The sequence below is a fragment of the Heptranchias perlo genome, chromosome 27 (assembly GCF_035084215.1).
Source record: "Heptranchias perlo isolate sHepPer1 chromosome 27, sHepPer1.hap1, whole genome shotgun sequence".
Classification (NCBI taxonomy): domain Eukaryota; kingdom Metazoa; phylum Chordata; class Chondrichthyes; order Hexanchiformes; family Hexanchidae; genus Heptranchias; species Heptranchias perlo.
The window spans coordinates 39414719-39432491 of record NC_090351.1 but is presented as its reverse complement, the minus strand read 5'-3'; the positions used below and the strand labels follow the sequence as shown (position 1 = coordinate 39432491).

The following is a 17773-nucleotide window of genomic DNA, read 5'->3' as shown; positions in this document are numbered from 1 at the left end:
TTCAGTGATTTGTGTATCTGAATCTCCAGATCCCTCTGCTCCTTTACCCCATTTGAACTCTTATTTTCCAAGGAGTATGTGGCCTTCTTATTATTCCTACCAAAATGTAATACCTCACGCTTATCTATATTGAAATTCATTTGCCAATTACACGCCCATACTGTGCAAAGTACACAAAGATAAACACGACCATCCCATCGATAATGGTTTAATTGACTGTCTTCATGTCTCCTCTTTCCTCAATAAAATCTTTATAGAGGATAAATTGTTTGGAAGTATTTTTATTGGTTGTACTATGAACAAATATAACCTTGCATATTACTTTGTTCCAACCACTATTACGTGCTTCTCCCCAGAAGGTAAATACACTCCATAACAACAATTTGCATTTATACAGTGTTTTTAACGTAGTAAAATGTCCCAAGGCGCCTCACAGGAGTGTTAATCAAACAAAATTTGACACCGAGCCACAAAAGTAGATATTAGAACAGGTGACCAAAAGCTTGGCCAAAGAGGTAGGTTTTAAGGAGTGTCTTAAAGGAGGAGAGAGAGGCGGAGAGGTTTAGGGAGGGAATTCCAGAGCTCAGGGCCCAGGCAGCTGAAGGCACGGCCGCCAATGGTGGAGCGATTAAAATCAGGGAAGTGCAAAAGGCCAGAATTGGAGGAACGCAGACGTCTCGGAGGGATGTAGGGCTGGTGGAGGTTACATGACGTGATGCTGGTTCGGGGTGTGAGTAGCATGCGTTATAAGCATGAATGATGGATAGCACTCGCCAGCCAGATCCATGATACCCTTCCCAATGACCCTCACCAATTGCCGCCACGCACTCCGGCCCCGCTGTTTCCTAAGTCTGGACATGCTTGTTGGCGATATCAGTGAACAGGTGTTCATGTGACTGTTATGTAGGGAAGGTGCTAACTCATTTAATGACTGTGTTAAAATGGCCGACACCATCATGTGAATATGCGAAGCATCTGCAGGTATTGCCTAAAGTCACTTAAAAGGTTCAGTGGATTTCAGTAAACTAAACAGTCTTGTGACCGTGCGCAACACCCATGAACCTACAATAAGTTGTAATCTAGTAAGCAATCAGTGTTATGAACCAGCTGACCTGGAACCTGTAAAATAAAACCCGAAATCAGATAGCGTAACCCATTTACTGCCACAGCTAACCTAATCCCTCTGGCTATTCCATCTGAAAAGGTTAAGGGGAGGTTTAATAGAGGTGTTCCAAAGCCTGAGGCGTAAATAAGGAGTAACTGTTTCCCGCGGCAGGAGGGTCGGTGACCAGAGGACCCAGATTTAAGGCGATTGGCAAAAGAACCAGGTAGGAGATGAAGAGAATTTTTTTTTTACGCAGCGAGTTGTTACGATCTGGAATGCGCTGCCTGAAAGGGCGGTGGAAGCAGATTCAATAATAACTTTCAAAAGGGAATTGAATAAATACTTGAAAGAGAAAAATTTGCAGGACTGTGGGGAAAGAGCAGGGGAGTGGGGCTGATTGGATAGCTCTTTCAAAGAGCCAGCACAGGCACGATTGGCCAAATGGCCTCCTTCTGCGCTGTATCATTTTATGATTTTATGATTCTATGATATGTTGATATAAAGTTTTCTGGAGTGTAGGTGGAGCACTGAATGTTGCAAATCAATGAGTGATTGAGACTCCAGCTCCCCATGGTCCTCTTTGATTTGATTCCCGATCAATGACACTTCCCTCTCTCTCGGGTATACCAGAACTGTCTTGAAGGCCAACAGGGATAAGAACAAGTTGCCAGTGGATAACTAGGGATTTGTAAAAATTGATGCTGACTGTCCATTGAAGGGCTGGAATAGATTGCACAAAGTTCAACTCAAAGTACACAGACCCAACAATACAAAAACAAGCAAAAGTTTAACTGTTCACCTCTCTGGCCTGGATCGGCAGAAGGCAATAGAGATAACAAGCCGTTAACATTGGCAATGGGAGAGCGGTGCTCCACAGGAGGCTCCCGGCCCCCTCACTGCCGGGCGTCGAGAGAGAGAGATCGCAGAGCAGCTGGGAGCTCAGAGAGAGGATCGGGAACAGATGGGGGGGGGGGGATGATGGGAAGTTGGGGAGTGGGGTAATGGGATGATGGGAAGTGGGGGGATGTGATGTTGGGGGGATGGGACGGTGTGATGTTGGGGGATGGGACGGTGTGATGTTGGGGGGATGGGACAGTGTGATGTTGGGGGGATGGGACGGTGTGATGTTGGGGGGATGGGACGATGTGATGTTGGGGGGATGGGACGGTGTGATGTTGGGGGATGGGACGATGTGATGTTGGGGGGATGGGACAGTGTGATGTTGGGGGGATGGGACGATGTGATGTTGGGGGGATGGGACAGTGTGATGTTGGGGGATGGGACGGTGTGATGTTGGGGGATGGGACGGTGTGATGTTGGGGGGATGGGACAGTGTGATGTTGGGGGGATGGGACGATGTGATGTTGGGGGGATGGGACAGTGTGATGTTGGGGGATGGGACGGTGTGATGTTGGGGGGATGGGACAGTGTGATGTTGGGGGGATGGGACGGTGTGATGTTGGGGGGATGGGACGATGTGATGTTGGGGGATGGGACGATGTGATGTTGGGGGGATGGGACGATGTGATGTTGGGGGGATGGGACGATGTGATGTTGGGGGGATGGGACGGTGTGATGTTGGGGGATGGGACGATGTGATGTTGGGGGATGGGACGATGTGATGTTGGGGGGATGGGACGGTGTGATGTTGGGGGATGGGACGATGTGATGTTGGGGGGATGGGACGGTGTGATGTTGGGGGGATGGGATGATGTGATGTTGGGGGGATGGGACAGTGTGATGTTGGGGGATGGGACGATGTGATGTTGGGGGGATGGGACGATGTGATGTTGGGGGATGGGACGATGTGATGTTGGGGGGATGGGACGATGTGATGTTGGGGGGATGGGACGGTGTGATGTTGGGGGGATGGGACGATGTGATGTTGGGGGATGGGACGATGTGATGTTGGGGGATGGGACGGTGTGATGTTGGGGGGATGGGACGATGTGATGTTGGGGGGATGGGACGATGTGATGTTGGGGGATGGGACGATGTGATGTTGGGGGGATGGGACGATGTGATGTTGGGGGGATGGGACAGTGTGATGTTGGGGGATGGGACGATGTGATGTTGGGGGGATGGGACGATGTGATGTTGGGGGGATGGGACGATGTGATGTTGGGGGGATGGGATGATGTGATGTTGGGGGGATGGGACGATGTGATGTTGGGGGGATGGGATGATGTGATGTTGGGGGGATGGGACGATGTGATGTTGGGGGATGGGACGATGTGATGTTGGGGGGATGGGACGATGTGATGTTGGGGGATGGGACGGTGTGATGTTGGGGGGATGGGACAGTGTGATGTTGGGGGGATGGGACGATGTGATGTTGGGGGGATGGGACGGTGTGATGTTGGGGGATGGGACGATGTGATGTTGGGGGGATGGGACAGTGTGATGTTGGGGGATGGGACGATGTGATGTTGGGGGGATGGGACAGTGTGATGTTGGGGGATGGGACGATGTGATGTTGGGGGGATGGGACGATGTGATGTTGGGGGGATGGGACAGTGTGATGTTGGGGGGATGGGACGATGTGATGTTGGGGGGATGGGACGGTGTGATGTTGGGGGGATGGGACGATGTGATGTTGGGGGGATGGGACGATGTGATGTTGGGGGGATGGGACGATGTGATGTTGGGGGGATGGGACGATGTGATGTTGGGGGATGGGACGGTGTGATGTTGGGGGGATGGGACGATGTGATGTTGGGGGATGGGACGGTGTGATGTTGGGGGGATGGGACGATGTGATGTTGGGGGGATGGGACGATGTGATGTTGGGGGATGGGACGGTGTGATGTTGGGGGGATGGGACGATGTGATGTTGGGGGATGGGACGGTGTGATGTTGGGGGGATGGGACGATGTGATGTTGGGGGGATGGGACGATGTGATGTTGGGGGGATGGGATGATGTGATGTTGGGGGGATGGGACGATGTGATGTTGGGGGGATGGGACGATGTGATGTTGGGGGATGGGACGATGTGATGTTGGGGGGATGGGACAGTGTGATGTTGGGGGGATGGGATGATGTGATGTTGGGGGGATGGGATGATGTGATGTTGGGGGGATGGGACGGTGTGATGTTGGGGGATGGGACGGTGTGATGTTGGGGGATGGGACGGTGTGATGTTGGGGGGATGGGACGATGTGATGTTGGGGGGATGGGATGATGTGATGTTGGGGGGATGGGACGGTGTGATGTTGGGGGATGGGACGGTGTGATGTTGGGGGGATGGGACAGTGTGATGTTGGGGGATGGGACGATGTGATGTTGGGGGGATGGGACGGTGTGATGTTGGGGGGATGGGACGATGTGATGTTGGGGGGATGGGACAGTGTGATGTTGGGGGATGGGACGATGTGATGTTGGGGGGATGGGACGGTGTGATGTTGGGGGGATGGGACGATGTGATGTTGGGGGGATGGGACGATGTGATGTTGGGGGGATGGGACGATGTGATGTTGGGGGGATGGGACGATGTGATGTTGGGGGGATGGGATGATGTGATGTTGGGGGGATGGGACGATATGATGTTGGGGGGATGGGACGATGTGATGTTGGGGGATGGGATGATGTGATGTTGGGGGGATGGGACGATGTGATGTTGGGGGGATGGGATGATGTGATGTTGGGGGGATGGGACGATGTGATGTTGGGGGGATGGGACGATGTGATGTTGGGGGGATGGGACGATGTGATGTTGGGGGATGGGACGGTGTGATGTTGGGGGATGGGACGGTGTGATGTTGGGGGATGGGACGGTGTGATGTTGGGGGGATGGGATGATGTGATGTTGGGGGGATGGGACGATGTGATGTTGGGGGATGGGACGGTGTGATGTTGGGGGGATGGGACGGTGTGATGTTGGGGGGATGGGACGATGTGATGTTGGGGGGATGGGATGATGTGATGTTGGGGGGATGGGACAGTGTGATGTTGGGGGATGGGACGATGTGATGTTGGGGGATGGGACGGTGTGATGTTGGGGGGATGGGACGATGTGATGTTGGGGGGATGGGACAGTGTGATGTTGGGGGATGGGACGATGTGATGTTGGGGGATGGGACGGTGTGATGTTGGGGGGATGGGATGATGTGATGTTGGGGGGATGGGACGGTGTGATGTTGGGGGGATGGGACGGTGTGATGTTGGGGGGATGGGACGGTGTGATGTTGGGGGGATGGGACGATGTGATGTTGGGGGGATGGGACGATGTGATGTTGGGGGATGGGACGATGTGATGTTGGGGGGATGGGACGATGTGATGTTGGGGGATGGGACGATGTGATGTTGGGGGGATGGGACGATGTGATGTTGGGGGGATGGGATGATGTGATGTTGGGGGGATGGGACGATGTGATGTTGGGGGATGGGACGATGTGATGTTGGGGGGATGGGACGATGTGATGTTGGGGGGATGGGATGATGTGATGTTGGGGGGATGGGACGATGTGATGTTGGGGGGATGGGACGATGTGATGTTGGGGGATGGGACGGTGTGATGTTGGGGGGATGGGACGATGTGATGTTGGGGGGATGGGACGATGTGATGTTGGGGGGATGGGATGATGTGATGTTGGGGGATGGGACGGTGTGATGTTGGGGGATGGGACGATGTGATGTTGGGGGATGGGATGATGTGATGTTGGGGGATGGGACGGTGTGATGTTGGGGGATGGGACGATGTGATGTTGGGGGATGGGACGATGTGATGTTGGGGGATGGGACGGTGTGATGTTGGGGGATGGGACGATGTGATGTTGGGGGATGGGACGGTGTGATGTTGGGGGATGGGACGGTGTGATGTTGGGGGGATGGGACGATGTGATGTTGGGGGGATGGGACGATGTGATGTTGGGGGGATGGGATGATGTGATGTTGGGGGATGGGACGGTGTGATGTTGGGGGATGGGACGATGTGATGTTGGGGGGATGGGATGATGTGATGTTGGGGGGATGGGATGATGTGATGTTGGGGGGATGGGACGATGTGATGTTGGAGGGATGGGACGGTGTGATGTTGGGGGGATGGGACGATGTGATGTTGGGGGATGGGACAGTGTGATGTTGGGGGGATGGGACGATGTGATGTTGGGGGATGGGACGATGTGATGTTGGGGGGATGGGACGATGTGATGTTGGGGGGATGGGACGATGTGATGTTGGGGGATGGGACGGTGTGATGTTGGGGGGATGGGGGGATGTGATGTTGGGGGGATGGGACGGTGTGATGTTGGGGGGATGGGACGGTGTGATGTTGGGGGGATGGGACGATGTGATGTTGGGGGGATGGGACGATGTGATGTTGGGGGGATGGGACGGTGTGATGTTGGGGGATGGGACGATGTGATGTTGGGGGATGGGACGATGTGATGTTGGGGGGATGGGACGATGTGATGTTGGGGGGATGGGACGGTGTGATGTTGGGGGGATGGGACAGTGTGATGTTGGGGGATGGGACGATGTGATGTTGGGGGATGGGACAGTGTGATGTTGGGGGGATGGGACGGTGTGATGTTGGGGGGATGGGACGGTGTGATGTTGGGGGGATGGGACGGTGTGATGTTGGGGGATGGGACGGTGTGATGTTGGGGGATGGGACGATGTGATGTTGGGGGGATGGGACGATGTGATGTTGGGGGGATGGGACGATGTGATGTTGGGGGATGGGACGATGTGATGTTGGGGGATGGGACGATGTGATGTTGGGGGGATGGGATGATGTGATGTTGGGGGGATGGGATGATGTGATGTTGGGGGATGGGACGATGTGATGTTGGGGGGATGGGACGATGTGATGTTGGGGGGATGGGACGATGTGATGTTGGGGGGATGGGACGATGTGATGTTGGGGGATGGGACGATGTGATGTTGGGGGGATGGGACGATGTGATGTTGGGGGGATGGGACGATGTGATGTTGGGGGGATGGGACGATGTGATGTTGGGGGATGGGACGATGTGATGTTGGGGGGATGGGACGATGTGATGTTGGGGGATGGGACGGTGTGATGTTGGGGGGATGGGACGGTGTGATGTTGGGGGGATGGGACGATGTGATGTTGGGGGGATGGGACAGTGTGATGTTGGGGGGATGGGACAGTGTGATGTTGGGGGGATGGGACAGTGTGATGTTGGGGGGATGGGACAGTGTGATGTTGGGGGGATGGGACGATGTGATGTTGGGGGATGGGACGATGTGATGTTGGGGGGATGGGACGATGTGATGTTGGGGGGATGGGACGATGTGATGTTGGGGGGATGGGACGATGTGATGTTGGGGGGATGGGACGATGTGATGTTGGGGGGATGGGACGATGTGATGTTGGGGGGATGGGACGATGTGATGTTGGGGGATGGGACGATGTGATGTTGGGGGGATGGGACGATGTGATGTTGGGGGATGGGACGATGTGATGTTGGGGGGATGGGACGATGTGATGTTGGGGGGATGGGACGATGTGATGTTGGGGGGATGGGACGATGTGATGTTGGGGGATGGGACGATGTGATGTTGGGGGGATGGGACGATGTGATGTTGGGGGATGGGATGATGTGATGTTGGGGGATGGGATGATGTGATGTTGGGGGATGGGACGATGTGATGTTGGGGGATGGGATGATGTGATGTTGGGGGATGGGATGATGTGATGTTGGGGGATGGGATGATGTGATGTTGGGGGATGGGACGATGTGATGTTGGGGGATGGGACGGTGTGATGTTGGGGGGATGGGACGATGTGATGTTGGGGGGATGGGACGATGTGATGTTGGGGGGATGGGATGATGTGATGTTGGGGGGATGGGACGATGTGATGTTGGGGGGATGGGACGATGTGATGTTGGGGGGATGGGACGATGTGATGTTGGGGGGATGGGACGATGTGATGTTGGGGGGATGGGACGATGTGATGTTGGGGGGATGGGACGATGTGATGTTGGGGGGATGGGACGGTGTGATGTTGGGGGATGGGACGGTGTGATGTTGGGGGGATGGGACGGTGTGATGTTGGGGGGATGGGACGATGTGATGTTGGGGGGATGGGATGATGTGATGTTGGGGGGATGGGACGATGTGATGTTGGGGGGATGGGACGATGTGATGTTGGGGGGATGGGACGATGTGATGTTGGGGGATGGGACGATGTGATGTTGGGGGGATGGGACGGTGTGATGTTGGGGGGATGGGATGATGTGATGTTGGGGGGATGGGACGATGTGATGTTGGGGGGATGGGATGATGTGATGTTGGGGGATGGGACGATGTGATGTTGGGGGGATGGGACGATGTGATGTTGGGGGATGGGACGGTGTGATGTTGGGGGGATGGGACGATGTGATGTTGGGGGGATGGGACGGTGTGATGTTGGGGGATGGGACGGTGTGATGTTGGGGGGATGGGACGATGTGATGTTGGGGGGATGGGACAGTGTGATGTTGGGGGATGGGACGATGTGATGTTGGGGGGATGGGACGATGTGATGTTGGGGGATGGGACGATGTGATGTTGGGGGGATGGGACGATGTGATGTTGGGGGGATGGGACGATGTGATGTTGGGGGGATGGGACGATGTGATGTTGGGGGGATGGGACAGTGTGATGTTGGGGGATGGGACGATGTGATGTTGGGGGGATGGGACGATGTGATGTTGGGGGGATGGGACGATGTGATGTTGGGGGGATGGGACGATGTGATGTTGGGGGATGGGACGATGTGATGTTGGGGGGATGGGACGGTGTGATGTTGGGGGGATGGGACGATGTGATGTTGGGGGGATGGGACGATGTGATGTTGGGGGGATGGGACGATGTGATGTTGGGGGATGGGACGATGTGATGTTGGGGGGATGGGACAGTGTGATGTTGGGGGGATGGGACGATGTGATGTTGGGGGGATGGGACAGTGTGATGTTGGGGGATGGGACGATGTGATGTTGGGGGGATGGGACGATGTGATGTTGGGGGGATGGGATGATGTGATGTTGGGGGGATGGGACGATGTGATGTTGGGGGGATGGGATGATGTGATGTTGGGGGGATGGGATGATGTGATGTTGGGGGGATGGGACGGTGTGATGTTGGGGGGATGGGACGATGTGATGTTGGGGGGATGGGATGATGTGATGTTGGGGGATGGGACGGTGTGATGTTGGGGGATGGGACGATGTGATGTTGGGGGGATGGGACGGTGTGATGTTGGGGGATGGGACAGTGTGATGTTGGGGGGATGGGACGATGTGATGTTGGGGGGATGGGACGATGTGATGTTGGGGGGATGGGACAGTGTGATGTTGGGGGGATGGGACAGTGTGATGTTGGGGGGATGGGACGATGTGATGTTGGGGGATGGGACGGTGTGATGTTGGGGGGATGGGACGATGTGATGTTGGGGGGATGGGACGATGTGATGTTGGGGGGATGGGACGGTGTGATGTTGGGGGGATGGGACAGTGTGATGTTGGGGGGATGGGACGGTGTGATGTTGGGGGATGGGACGATGTGATGTTGGGGGATGGGACGATGTGATGTTGGGGGGATGGGACGATGTGATGTTGGGGGATGGGACGATGTGATGTTGGGGGGATGGGACGATGTGATGTTGGGGGATGGGACGATGTGATGTTGGGGGATGGGACGATGTGATGTTGGGGGGATGGGACGATGTGATGTTGGGGGATGGGATGATGTGATGTTGGGGGGATGGGACGATGTGATGTTGGGGGGATGGGACGATGTGATGTTGGGGGATGGGACGATGTGATTTTGGGGGGATGGGACGATGTGATGTTGGGGGGATGGGACGGTGTGATGTTGGGGGGATGGGACGATGTGATGTTGGAGGATGGGACGATGTGATGTTGGGGGATGGGACGATGTGATGTTGGGGGGATGGGACGATGTGATGTTGGGGGATGGGACGATGTGATGTTGGGGGATGGGACGGTGTGATGTTGGGGGATGGGACGGTGTGATGTTGGGGGATGGGACGGTGTGATGTTGGGGGGATGGGACGATGTGATGTTGGGGGGATGGGACGATGTGATGTTGGGGGGATGGGACAGTGTGATGTTGGGGGGATGGGACGATGTGATGTTGGGGGGATGGGACGGTGTGATGTTGGGGGGATGGGACGGTGTGATGTTGGGGGATGGGACGATGTGATGTTGGGGGATGGGATGATGTGATGTTGGGGGGATGGGACGATGTGATGTTGGGGGGATGGGACGATGTGATGTTGGGGGGATGGGGGGATGTGATGTTGGGGGATGGGACGATGTGATGTTGGGGGGATGGGGGGATGTGATGTTGGGGGATGGGACGATGTGATGTTGGGGGGATGGGGGGATGTGATGTTGGGGGGATGGGACGGTGTGATGTTGGGGGGATGGGACGATGTGATGTTGGGGGGATGGGACGATGTGATGTTGGGGGGATGGGACGATGTGATGTTGGGGGGATGGGACGATGTGATGTTGGGGGGATGGGACGATGTGATGTTGGGGGGATGGGGGGATGTGATGTTGGGGGATGGGACGATGTGATGTTTGGAATCCCTACTCTGTGAATAGGAGGAGTTGCACAACACCAAGTTATAGTCCAACAGCTTTATTTGAAATCACAAGCTTTCGGACACCACACAACCCTGCCACGGTAACCTCTGCAAGACATGCCAGATCATCGACACAGATACCACCATCACACGAGAGGACACCACCCACCAGGTGCATGGTTCATACTCCTGTGACTCGGCCAACGTTGTCTACCTCATACGTTGCAGGAAAGGATGCCCCAGAGCATGGTACATTGGCGAGACCATGCAGACACTGCGACAACGGATGAACGGACACCGTGCAACAATCGCCAGACAGGAGGGTTCCCTCCCAGTCGGAGAATACTTCAGCAGTCAAGGACATTCAGCCTCCGATCTTCGGGTAAGCGTTCTCCAAGGCGGCCTTCGAGACACACGACAACGCAAAATGGTCGAGCAGAAATTGATAGCCAAGTTCCGCACCCATGAGGACGGCTTCAACCGGGATCTTGGGTTCATGTCACGCTACATGTAACCCCACCTGACGTAGAGTCATCCAGACTCAAGTCGTAGTTGGCTTGTTCTCCATACACAGATGCGGCCGGACCTGATGCGATTTCCAGCGATAAAAAAGTTATCTGTTTTTAATACAAACCCCAGCATCTGTTACATTTGACCCCTGGTGACCGCACCTCAGTATTCTTGGATGTAAGGTTTCCCTGACTAACCTGTTTGAACACCATTCACTCCTTTGATTGCTGTGATTATCTCTCTGCCAAGGTGTGATAAAGGGCAGTTGGAAAGATTATCTGTAATCACCAGGCATTGTTCTCTGACTATATATGCTGTGCCTTTGTGCAACTCCTCCTCACTCACCTGACGAAGGAGCAAAGCTCCGAAAGCTTGTGATTTCAAATAAAGCTGTTGGACTATAACCTGGTGTTGTGTGACTCCTTACATTTGTCCACCCCAGTCCATCACCGGCATCTCCACATCACTGTGAATAGGAAACATAGAAGATGCCAAAATCCTTTGTGACCTTTCAGGCTTGGTTCTGAATTGAGATGTTTTGACTTTTCCTTTGAAAAGGTTTTCATTGAACGGTTTATTCAGTGATTAGTTCCAATATCGATTTGTAGGTCTGACAGTCACCTAATGGAGTGTGTGTGTGCTATTTACGTGTCATCTTGACTCAGTGAATCAGAGTTTCGTGTGTTTAAACCCCACTATAAAACTTGAGCACATAATCCAGGCTAACATTCCAGTACAGTACTGAGGGAGTGCTGCACTGTCGGAGGTGCCGTCTTTCGGGGGGAGACGTTAAACCGAGACCCCCCCCCTGCCCTCTCAGGTGGACGTAAAGACCCAGGTACAGGTATCAGAGGGCATGTGGTGCTTTTAGTATTGGACCCAGAGCCAAAGTCAGTGCCTTCAAGTCTGGCGGAGGAGAGAAAGAAAGTGTGGGGGAAAGAATTGCAGATAAATCTCTATTCTACAGGGTAAGGAAAGAAAAGAACTTGCATTTATATAGCGCCTTTCACGACCTTTCATGACAAGGTGTTTTACAGCCAATGAAGTACTTTTGAAATGTAGTCACTGTTGTAATGTAGAAAACACAGGCAGCCAATTTGCGCACAGCAAGATCCCACAAACAGCAATGTGATAATGACCAGGTAATCTATTTTAGTGATGTTGATTGAGGGATAAATATTGGCCCAGGACACCAGGGAGAACTCCTTTGCTCGTCTTCAAAATTGTGCTGTGGGATCATTTACATCCACCTGAGAGGGCAGCTCGGGCCTCGGTTTAACGTCTTATCCAAAAGACGGCACCTCCGACAATGCAGCACTCCCTCAGTACCGCACTGGGAGCGTCAACCTGGATTATGTGCTCAAGCCTCTGGAGTGGGAGTTGAACCCACGACCTTCTGACTCAGAGGTGAGAGTGCTGCCCACTGGGGGGGGGGGTGTTCAGGTGGTGAACATAAAGTGCTGGAGTTTTACTCGGGGTTTTACACAGAGCTCGCAACGTGATCTGAAGCCTCGATTAGACTGATGTTCAGTATCTCACAGATCTGGCTCTCAGGCTGGGAGAGAAACTGCTCCGAGGCTGACACCTGCTGGTGGGACACACTTACAGCAGTCCCGTTACTCACCGTGGAGAGTGTACGGATAAAGGAAATGCAGAGACCTTGGTCTGCATGGATTGTCAGAAGGTGACTGATAAGGTGTCACATTAGAGATTTGTTCGGAAAATTAAGGCACGTGACTTTAGAGTGGATGTAGCCGCTCGGATAGAGGCTAGAATAGGGGAGAGACAGCGACGAGAGGGGTAAATGGAGATTAATCCGATGGGAGAGGAGTGGGTAGTGTTGATTCTCAGGGATCTGTGCTGGGAACTCTTTTGTTTTCCACTTATACAAATGATTTGGACGTGGGCAATATTATTGGATTACAGTAATTGGGTATTACAGTGGTAAAGTATTAATGTAATAGAGAATTGGGTGTTAAGAGATTAGAGTATTCGAAGTATTAAGCAATTAGGGAATTAAGGAATTAAGGAAAAAAAGTATTAGCGTGTTAAAGTTTTAGGGCTTTAAGGTAATATGGTAATAGGGTATTAGAGTATTAGGGTTTTAAGGTAATAAGACATTAAGATATATGGGTATTAGGGTACTTGCTAGGGTATTAGGGAATTAAGGTATTCGATTATTTATTAGGGTATTTGGGTATTTGTGTATTAAGGCATTAGGGTAGTGGGGTAACATCCCATTTATTAGGGCATTATGGATATTAAAGAATTAAGGTATTAAATTATTAGGGTATTGGGGTATTTAGTAGGGTATTAAGGTATTGGGGTCCTTATTAGGGTATTAAGGTTCCATGGGCACTGGTCACATTCTCCCAGTGTGAGCCTAGTGTCTGTGGGGCTCAGTCACACACGACCTTTACCAACTGAGCCAGCGGGAGAGCTGAAATTGAGTCAGGGATTGACAAGGATTGAGTGTGGTCCCTTAATATACTGAACGTTGGCTGATCTTTAAAACTACACACTGATACCAGCGGAAGTGGAGCAGAAATGAAAGGATAAAGGCGAATCATTTGCAATAAACACCAGTAAATCCAGACGAATGAGTGATTTGATGTTATTTTTACAACTAATATTCTGTGTTTTGGGGCAAAAAAAATTGGAAGTGAAACAATTGTCGCAATTAATTAAATGTATTTACTGCACTATTAAGGCAGAGTTGCAGATGACTGGCTGTGATTTTGTACAAAACACACAATTAATTACTAAATTACTGCTATATTAGATTAAACCTCAGATCCTGTGGGAATACAGTATTTTCATTGAATTTCATCACCGGTAAGAGCAGAGTTTGCTCGATCGACACTCAGAGTAACAGTTTCCTTTATCGGCTGTGGATCTTGACTAGACTCCTTGGAATACATTTCTTCCCACAAATATTTATTGAAAATGGGAAGGCTGGTGGGTGAAATAGGAATTGCTGGACGAGAAGAGACCGAGGTCCATCTAGTTCACCGTCCACCATCCTGGTGGTCGCATCACACAAAGACGATGGAGTTGTTGTCTGATCTTATTAATCGATCTCTATCGATTAGTCTCCAACAGACCCAGACACGAGGCGAGGAAAACCCCCAGTGGTGGAGAGCTTTGTGTATTTGTCGGGCACCGTGATTGGATGGGTGTGTCGGGCACTGTGATTGGGTGCGTGTGTGTTGGGCACTGTGATTGGGTGGGTGTGTCGGGCACTGTGATTGGGTGGTGATGTTGGATGCAGTGATTGGACGAGTGTGTTATTGGGTGCTGGGGCAGATGCGTGCGCGGGCGCTGTGATTGGGCGAGCGGGTCAGATGTCTAATTAGGCATTTGTGTGGGACGCTGTGATTGACCAGGTGTGCGGTCGGTGTGTGTGGGGCACTGTGATTGGCTGGATGTGTTATTGGGCGCTCTGACTGGTCGGGTGTGTGCAGGCTCTGTGATTGGTTGGGTATGATTGGCCGGGTGTGTGCGGGCTCTGTGATTGGCCGGGTGTGTGTGGGCTCTGTGACTGGTCGGGTGTGTGCGGGCTCTGTGATTGGCTGGGTATTTGCAGGTGCTGTGATTGGACGGATGTATCATTGGACGTTGCGATTGGCCAGATATATTATTGGGCACTGTGACTGGCCGGGCGTGTGCAGGCTCTGTGATTGGCTGGGTATGATTGGCCGGGTGTGTGCGGGCTCTGTGATTGGCTGGGTGTGTGTGGGCTCTGTGATTGGCTGGGTATGATTGGCCGGGTGTGTGCGGGCTCTGTGATTGGCTGGGTGTGTGTGGGCTCTGTGATTGGCTGGGTATGATTGGCCGGGTGTGTGCGGGCTCTGTGACTGGCCGGGTGTGTGTGGGCTCTGTGATTGGCTGGGTATGATTGGCCGGGTGTGTGCGGGCTCTGTGACTGGCCGGGTGTGTGTGGGCTCTGTGATTGGCTGGGTATGATTGGCCGGGTGTGTGCGGGCTCTGTGATTGGCTGGGTGTGTGTGGGCTCTGTGATTGGCTGGGTATGATTGGCCGGGTGTGTGCGGGCTCTGTGATTGGCCGGGTGTGTGTGGACTCTGTGATTGGCCGGGTGCGTGCGGGCTCTGTGATTGGCCGGGTGTGTGCGGGCTCTGTGATTGGCCGGGTGTGTGCGGACTCTGTGATTGGCCGGGTGTGTGCGGGCTCTGTGATTGGCCGGGTGTGTGCGGGCTCTGTGATTGGCCGGGTGTGTGCGGGCTCTGTGATTGGCCGGGTGTGTGCGGGCTCTGTGATTGGCCGGGTGTGTGCGGGCTCTGTGATTGGCCGGGTGTGTGCGGGCTCTGTGATTTTGATTGAGGGGGCCATTTGGGTGATTGTCTCTTTATAATTTTGCATTTTAATTCTCATTTCTTTCATCCACCTGATCAGAAAAAAAAGAAAAGTTGCCAATTCAGGTGGCCAATTACTTTGAGGATGCAGCTGATTAGAATTCCTAAATTAATTTGCTTTGAATGTGCTTGAGATGGTCAGAGCAGGAGAGAGATTTGCTGACTGCAGTCATTTCAGACTGGTTCTGTATCTGGGCGCAAGTGAGGATTGGATCTGTCTCCTTCTGCTCTCCCCATGCCCGTCAGCAACAGATTTAATAAAATCCCAAAGAATCATCTTTCCTACTTATTGTAGATGGTCCCTCTTGCGATGGGTACTGTCGCTATTAAGATAGAATTATAGAATCATAGTATCATACAGCATTGTAGGAGGCCATTCGGCCCATTGTGCCTGTGCTGTCTCTTTGAAAGAGCCACCCGATTAGCCCCACTCCTCCCTGCTCTTTCCCCATAGCCCTGCAAATTTTTCCTTTTCAAGCATTTATCTGCCGACACTCCTTCCCATCACCTCAGATTTCCACCCCCTATCCTGCCCAAAGCTCCTTCTCACCTGCTGCCTGTGTTCGAATGTTGCTTCCCTTGCGATACACCAGTGAGGAGACGACTCAGGAGTGGAGTGTCTGCGACCAGGGCGTCTGTGATTCCTTCTGTCTTAAAGACTTCAATCAGCTCTCAGTGACGATTCATTACCTGAGTGCAGAGTGGATTAAACAAGTCAGTTTTCATCAGTCCAAAGACCAACCGGTTAATGCAGGTTTTAATTTAAGGGCTGCGAGAGGCTAAGGTCAGTTTTAATTCCCAGAGCAAAATCAATACAGCTCTGACTAAGAAGAAAAGAAGAGGCCGTGTCAATTGTGAGCTGGATTCAGGGAGCGTGCAAGTCAGGAAGGTGCGTGACCTGGAGGTGATGGCGTTCCCACGACTTTGCTGCCCTTGTCCTTCTCAGTGGTGGAGGTGGTGGGTTTGGGAGGTGCTGTCGAAGAAGCCTTGGCGAGTTGCTGTAGTCGGTAAACGCTGCAGCCTGCAGAGGGAGGGAGTGGATATTGAGTCCCGTGGTGGGGGCGCCAATCGAGTCGACTGCTGTGTCCTGGATGGTGTTGACGGAAATCATGACCCCCCCCACTGACGACCCCCACAATCTCCTAACAGGAGAGGCTGCTGGTGAGGCCTCCCTGACAGTCTTGTGTTTATTTAAGATTCATTATTCTGGAACCTTTGATCATTTCGCATCGAACTGATGAGTCAGAGAATGCAGCAAGATGCGGAACAGGCTCGAGGGACTGAATGGCCTTCTCCTGTTCCCTACATTCCGATGATGCTTGCATTGAACTCCTTTTTCTTTTTTAAGGGTATAATTCCATGATTCTGACACTGCCCTGCAGCAACTCAACGATACTGATCACAGAATCACTCACAGGTGTCCTATCCCTGTCCCTTGGAGTCCATGAGCTTTGAAGTAATTGTGTTAGTTTGAATCATTCCGTGCTGTGTGATGGCTGATGATAGTTCATCAGGCAATAACACGGTCAGGTAACCCTGGATCTGGTGTGTTGATATTTATGTGTTCATTAAATTGGGAGTCCAGCAAATTGATCTTTTCCAAACACAGTCAGAGCTCCGAGAAGACCCAGACCTGGTATAGTCCAACCGTAGGAACAGGAGAAGGCCATTCAGCCCCTCGAGCCCGTACTGCAATTCAATTAGATCATGGCTGGTCTGTATCGTAACTCCATCGACCTGCCTCAGTTCTGTCACAGTAAATAGACATGATGTGGAGATGCCGGTGATGGACTGGGGTTGACAATTGTAAACAATTTTACAACACCAAGTTATAGTCCAGCAATTTTATTTTAAATTCACAAGCTTTCGGAGGCTTCCCCCTTCCTCAGGTGAACGATGTGAAAATGCTTTTCACATCGTTCACCTGAGGAAGGGGGAAGCCTCCGAAAGCTTGTGAATTTAAAATAAAATTGCTGGACTATAACTTGGTGTTGTAAAATTGTTTACAACAGTAAATAGAGACACTGGGGATTATTTTAACCTAACTGGATTTACACCCCACCCACTCCATTCACCATTTACATTGATCACAGCATCATAGTAGGTACAACTATCCGATTACTCCCACTCCCCCGCTCTTTCCCCATTGCCCTGTCATTTTTTCCCCTTCAAGTATTTATCCAATTTCCTTTTGAAAGTTATTATTGAATCTGCTTCCACCG

At 52.5% G+C, this 17773-nt stretch overlaps 1 long non-coding RNA gene across 7 annotated transcripts in view; it reads left to right on the top strand.

The window, feature by feature from the left end:
• The first annotated feature begins 1133 nt into the window (after window positions 1–1133).
• The window catches only part of LOC137344612 (uncharacterized), an 82141-nt gene continuing 65501 nt past the window's right edge, over window positions 1134–17773 (top strand). For 5 of the 7 annotated variants that reach the window (XR_010968414.1, XR_010968415.1, XR_010968411.1 and 2 more), the window contains exon 1: window positions 1134–1328. This is a non-coding gene — a long non-coding RNA (uncharacterized lncRNA). The remainder of the gene's footprint in view (window positions 1329–17773) is intronic. The other 2 variants (XR_010968413.1, XR_010968409.1) reach the window with 2 other exon arrangements.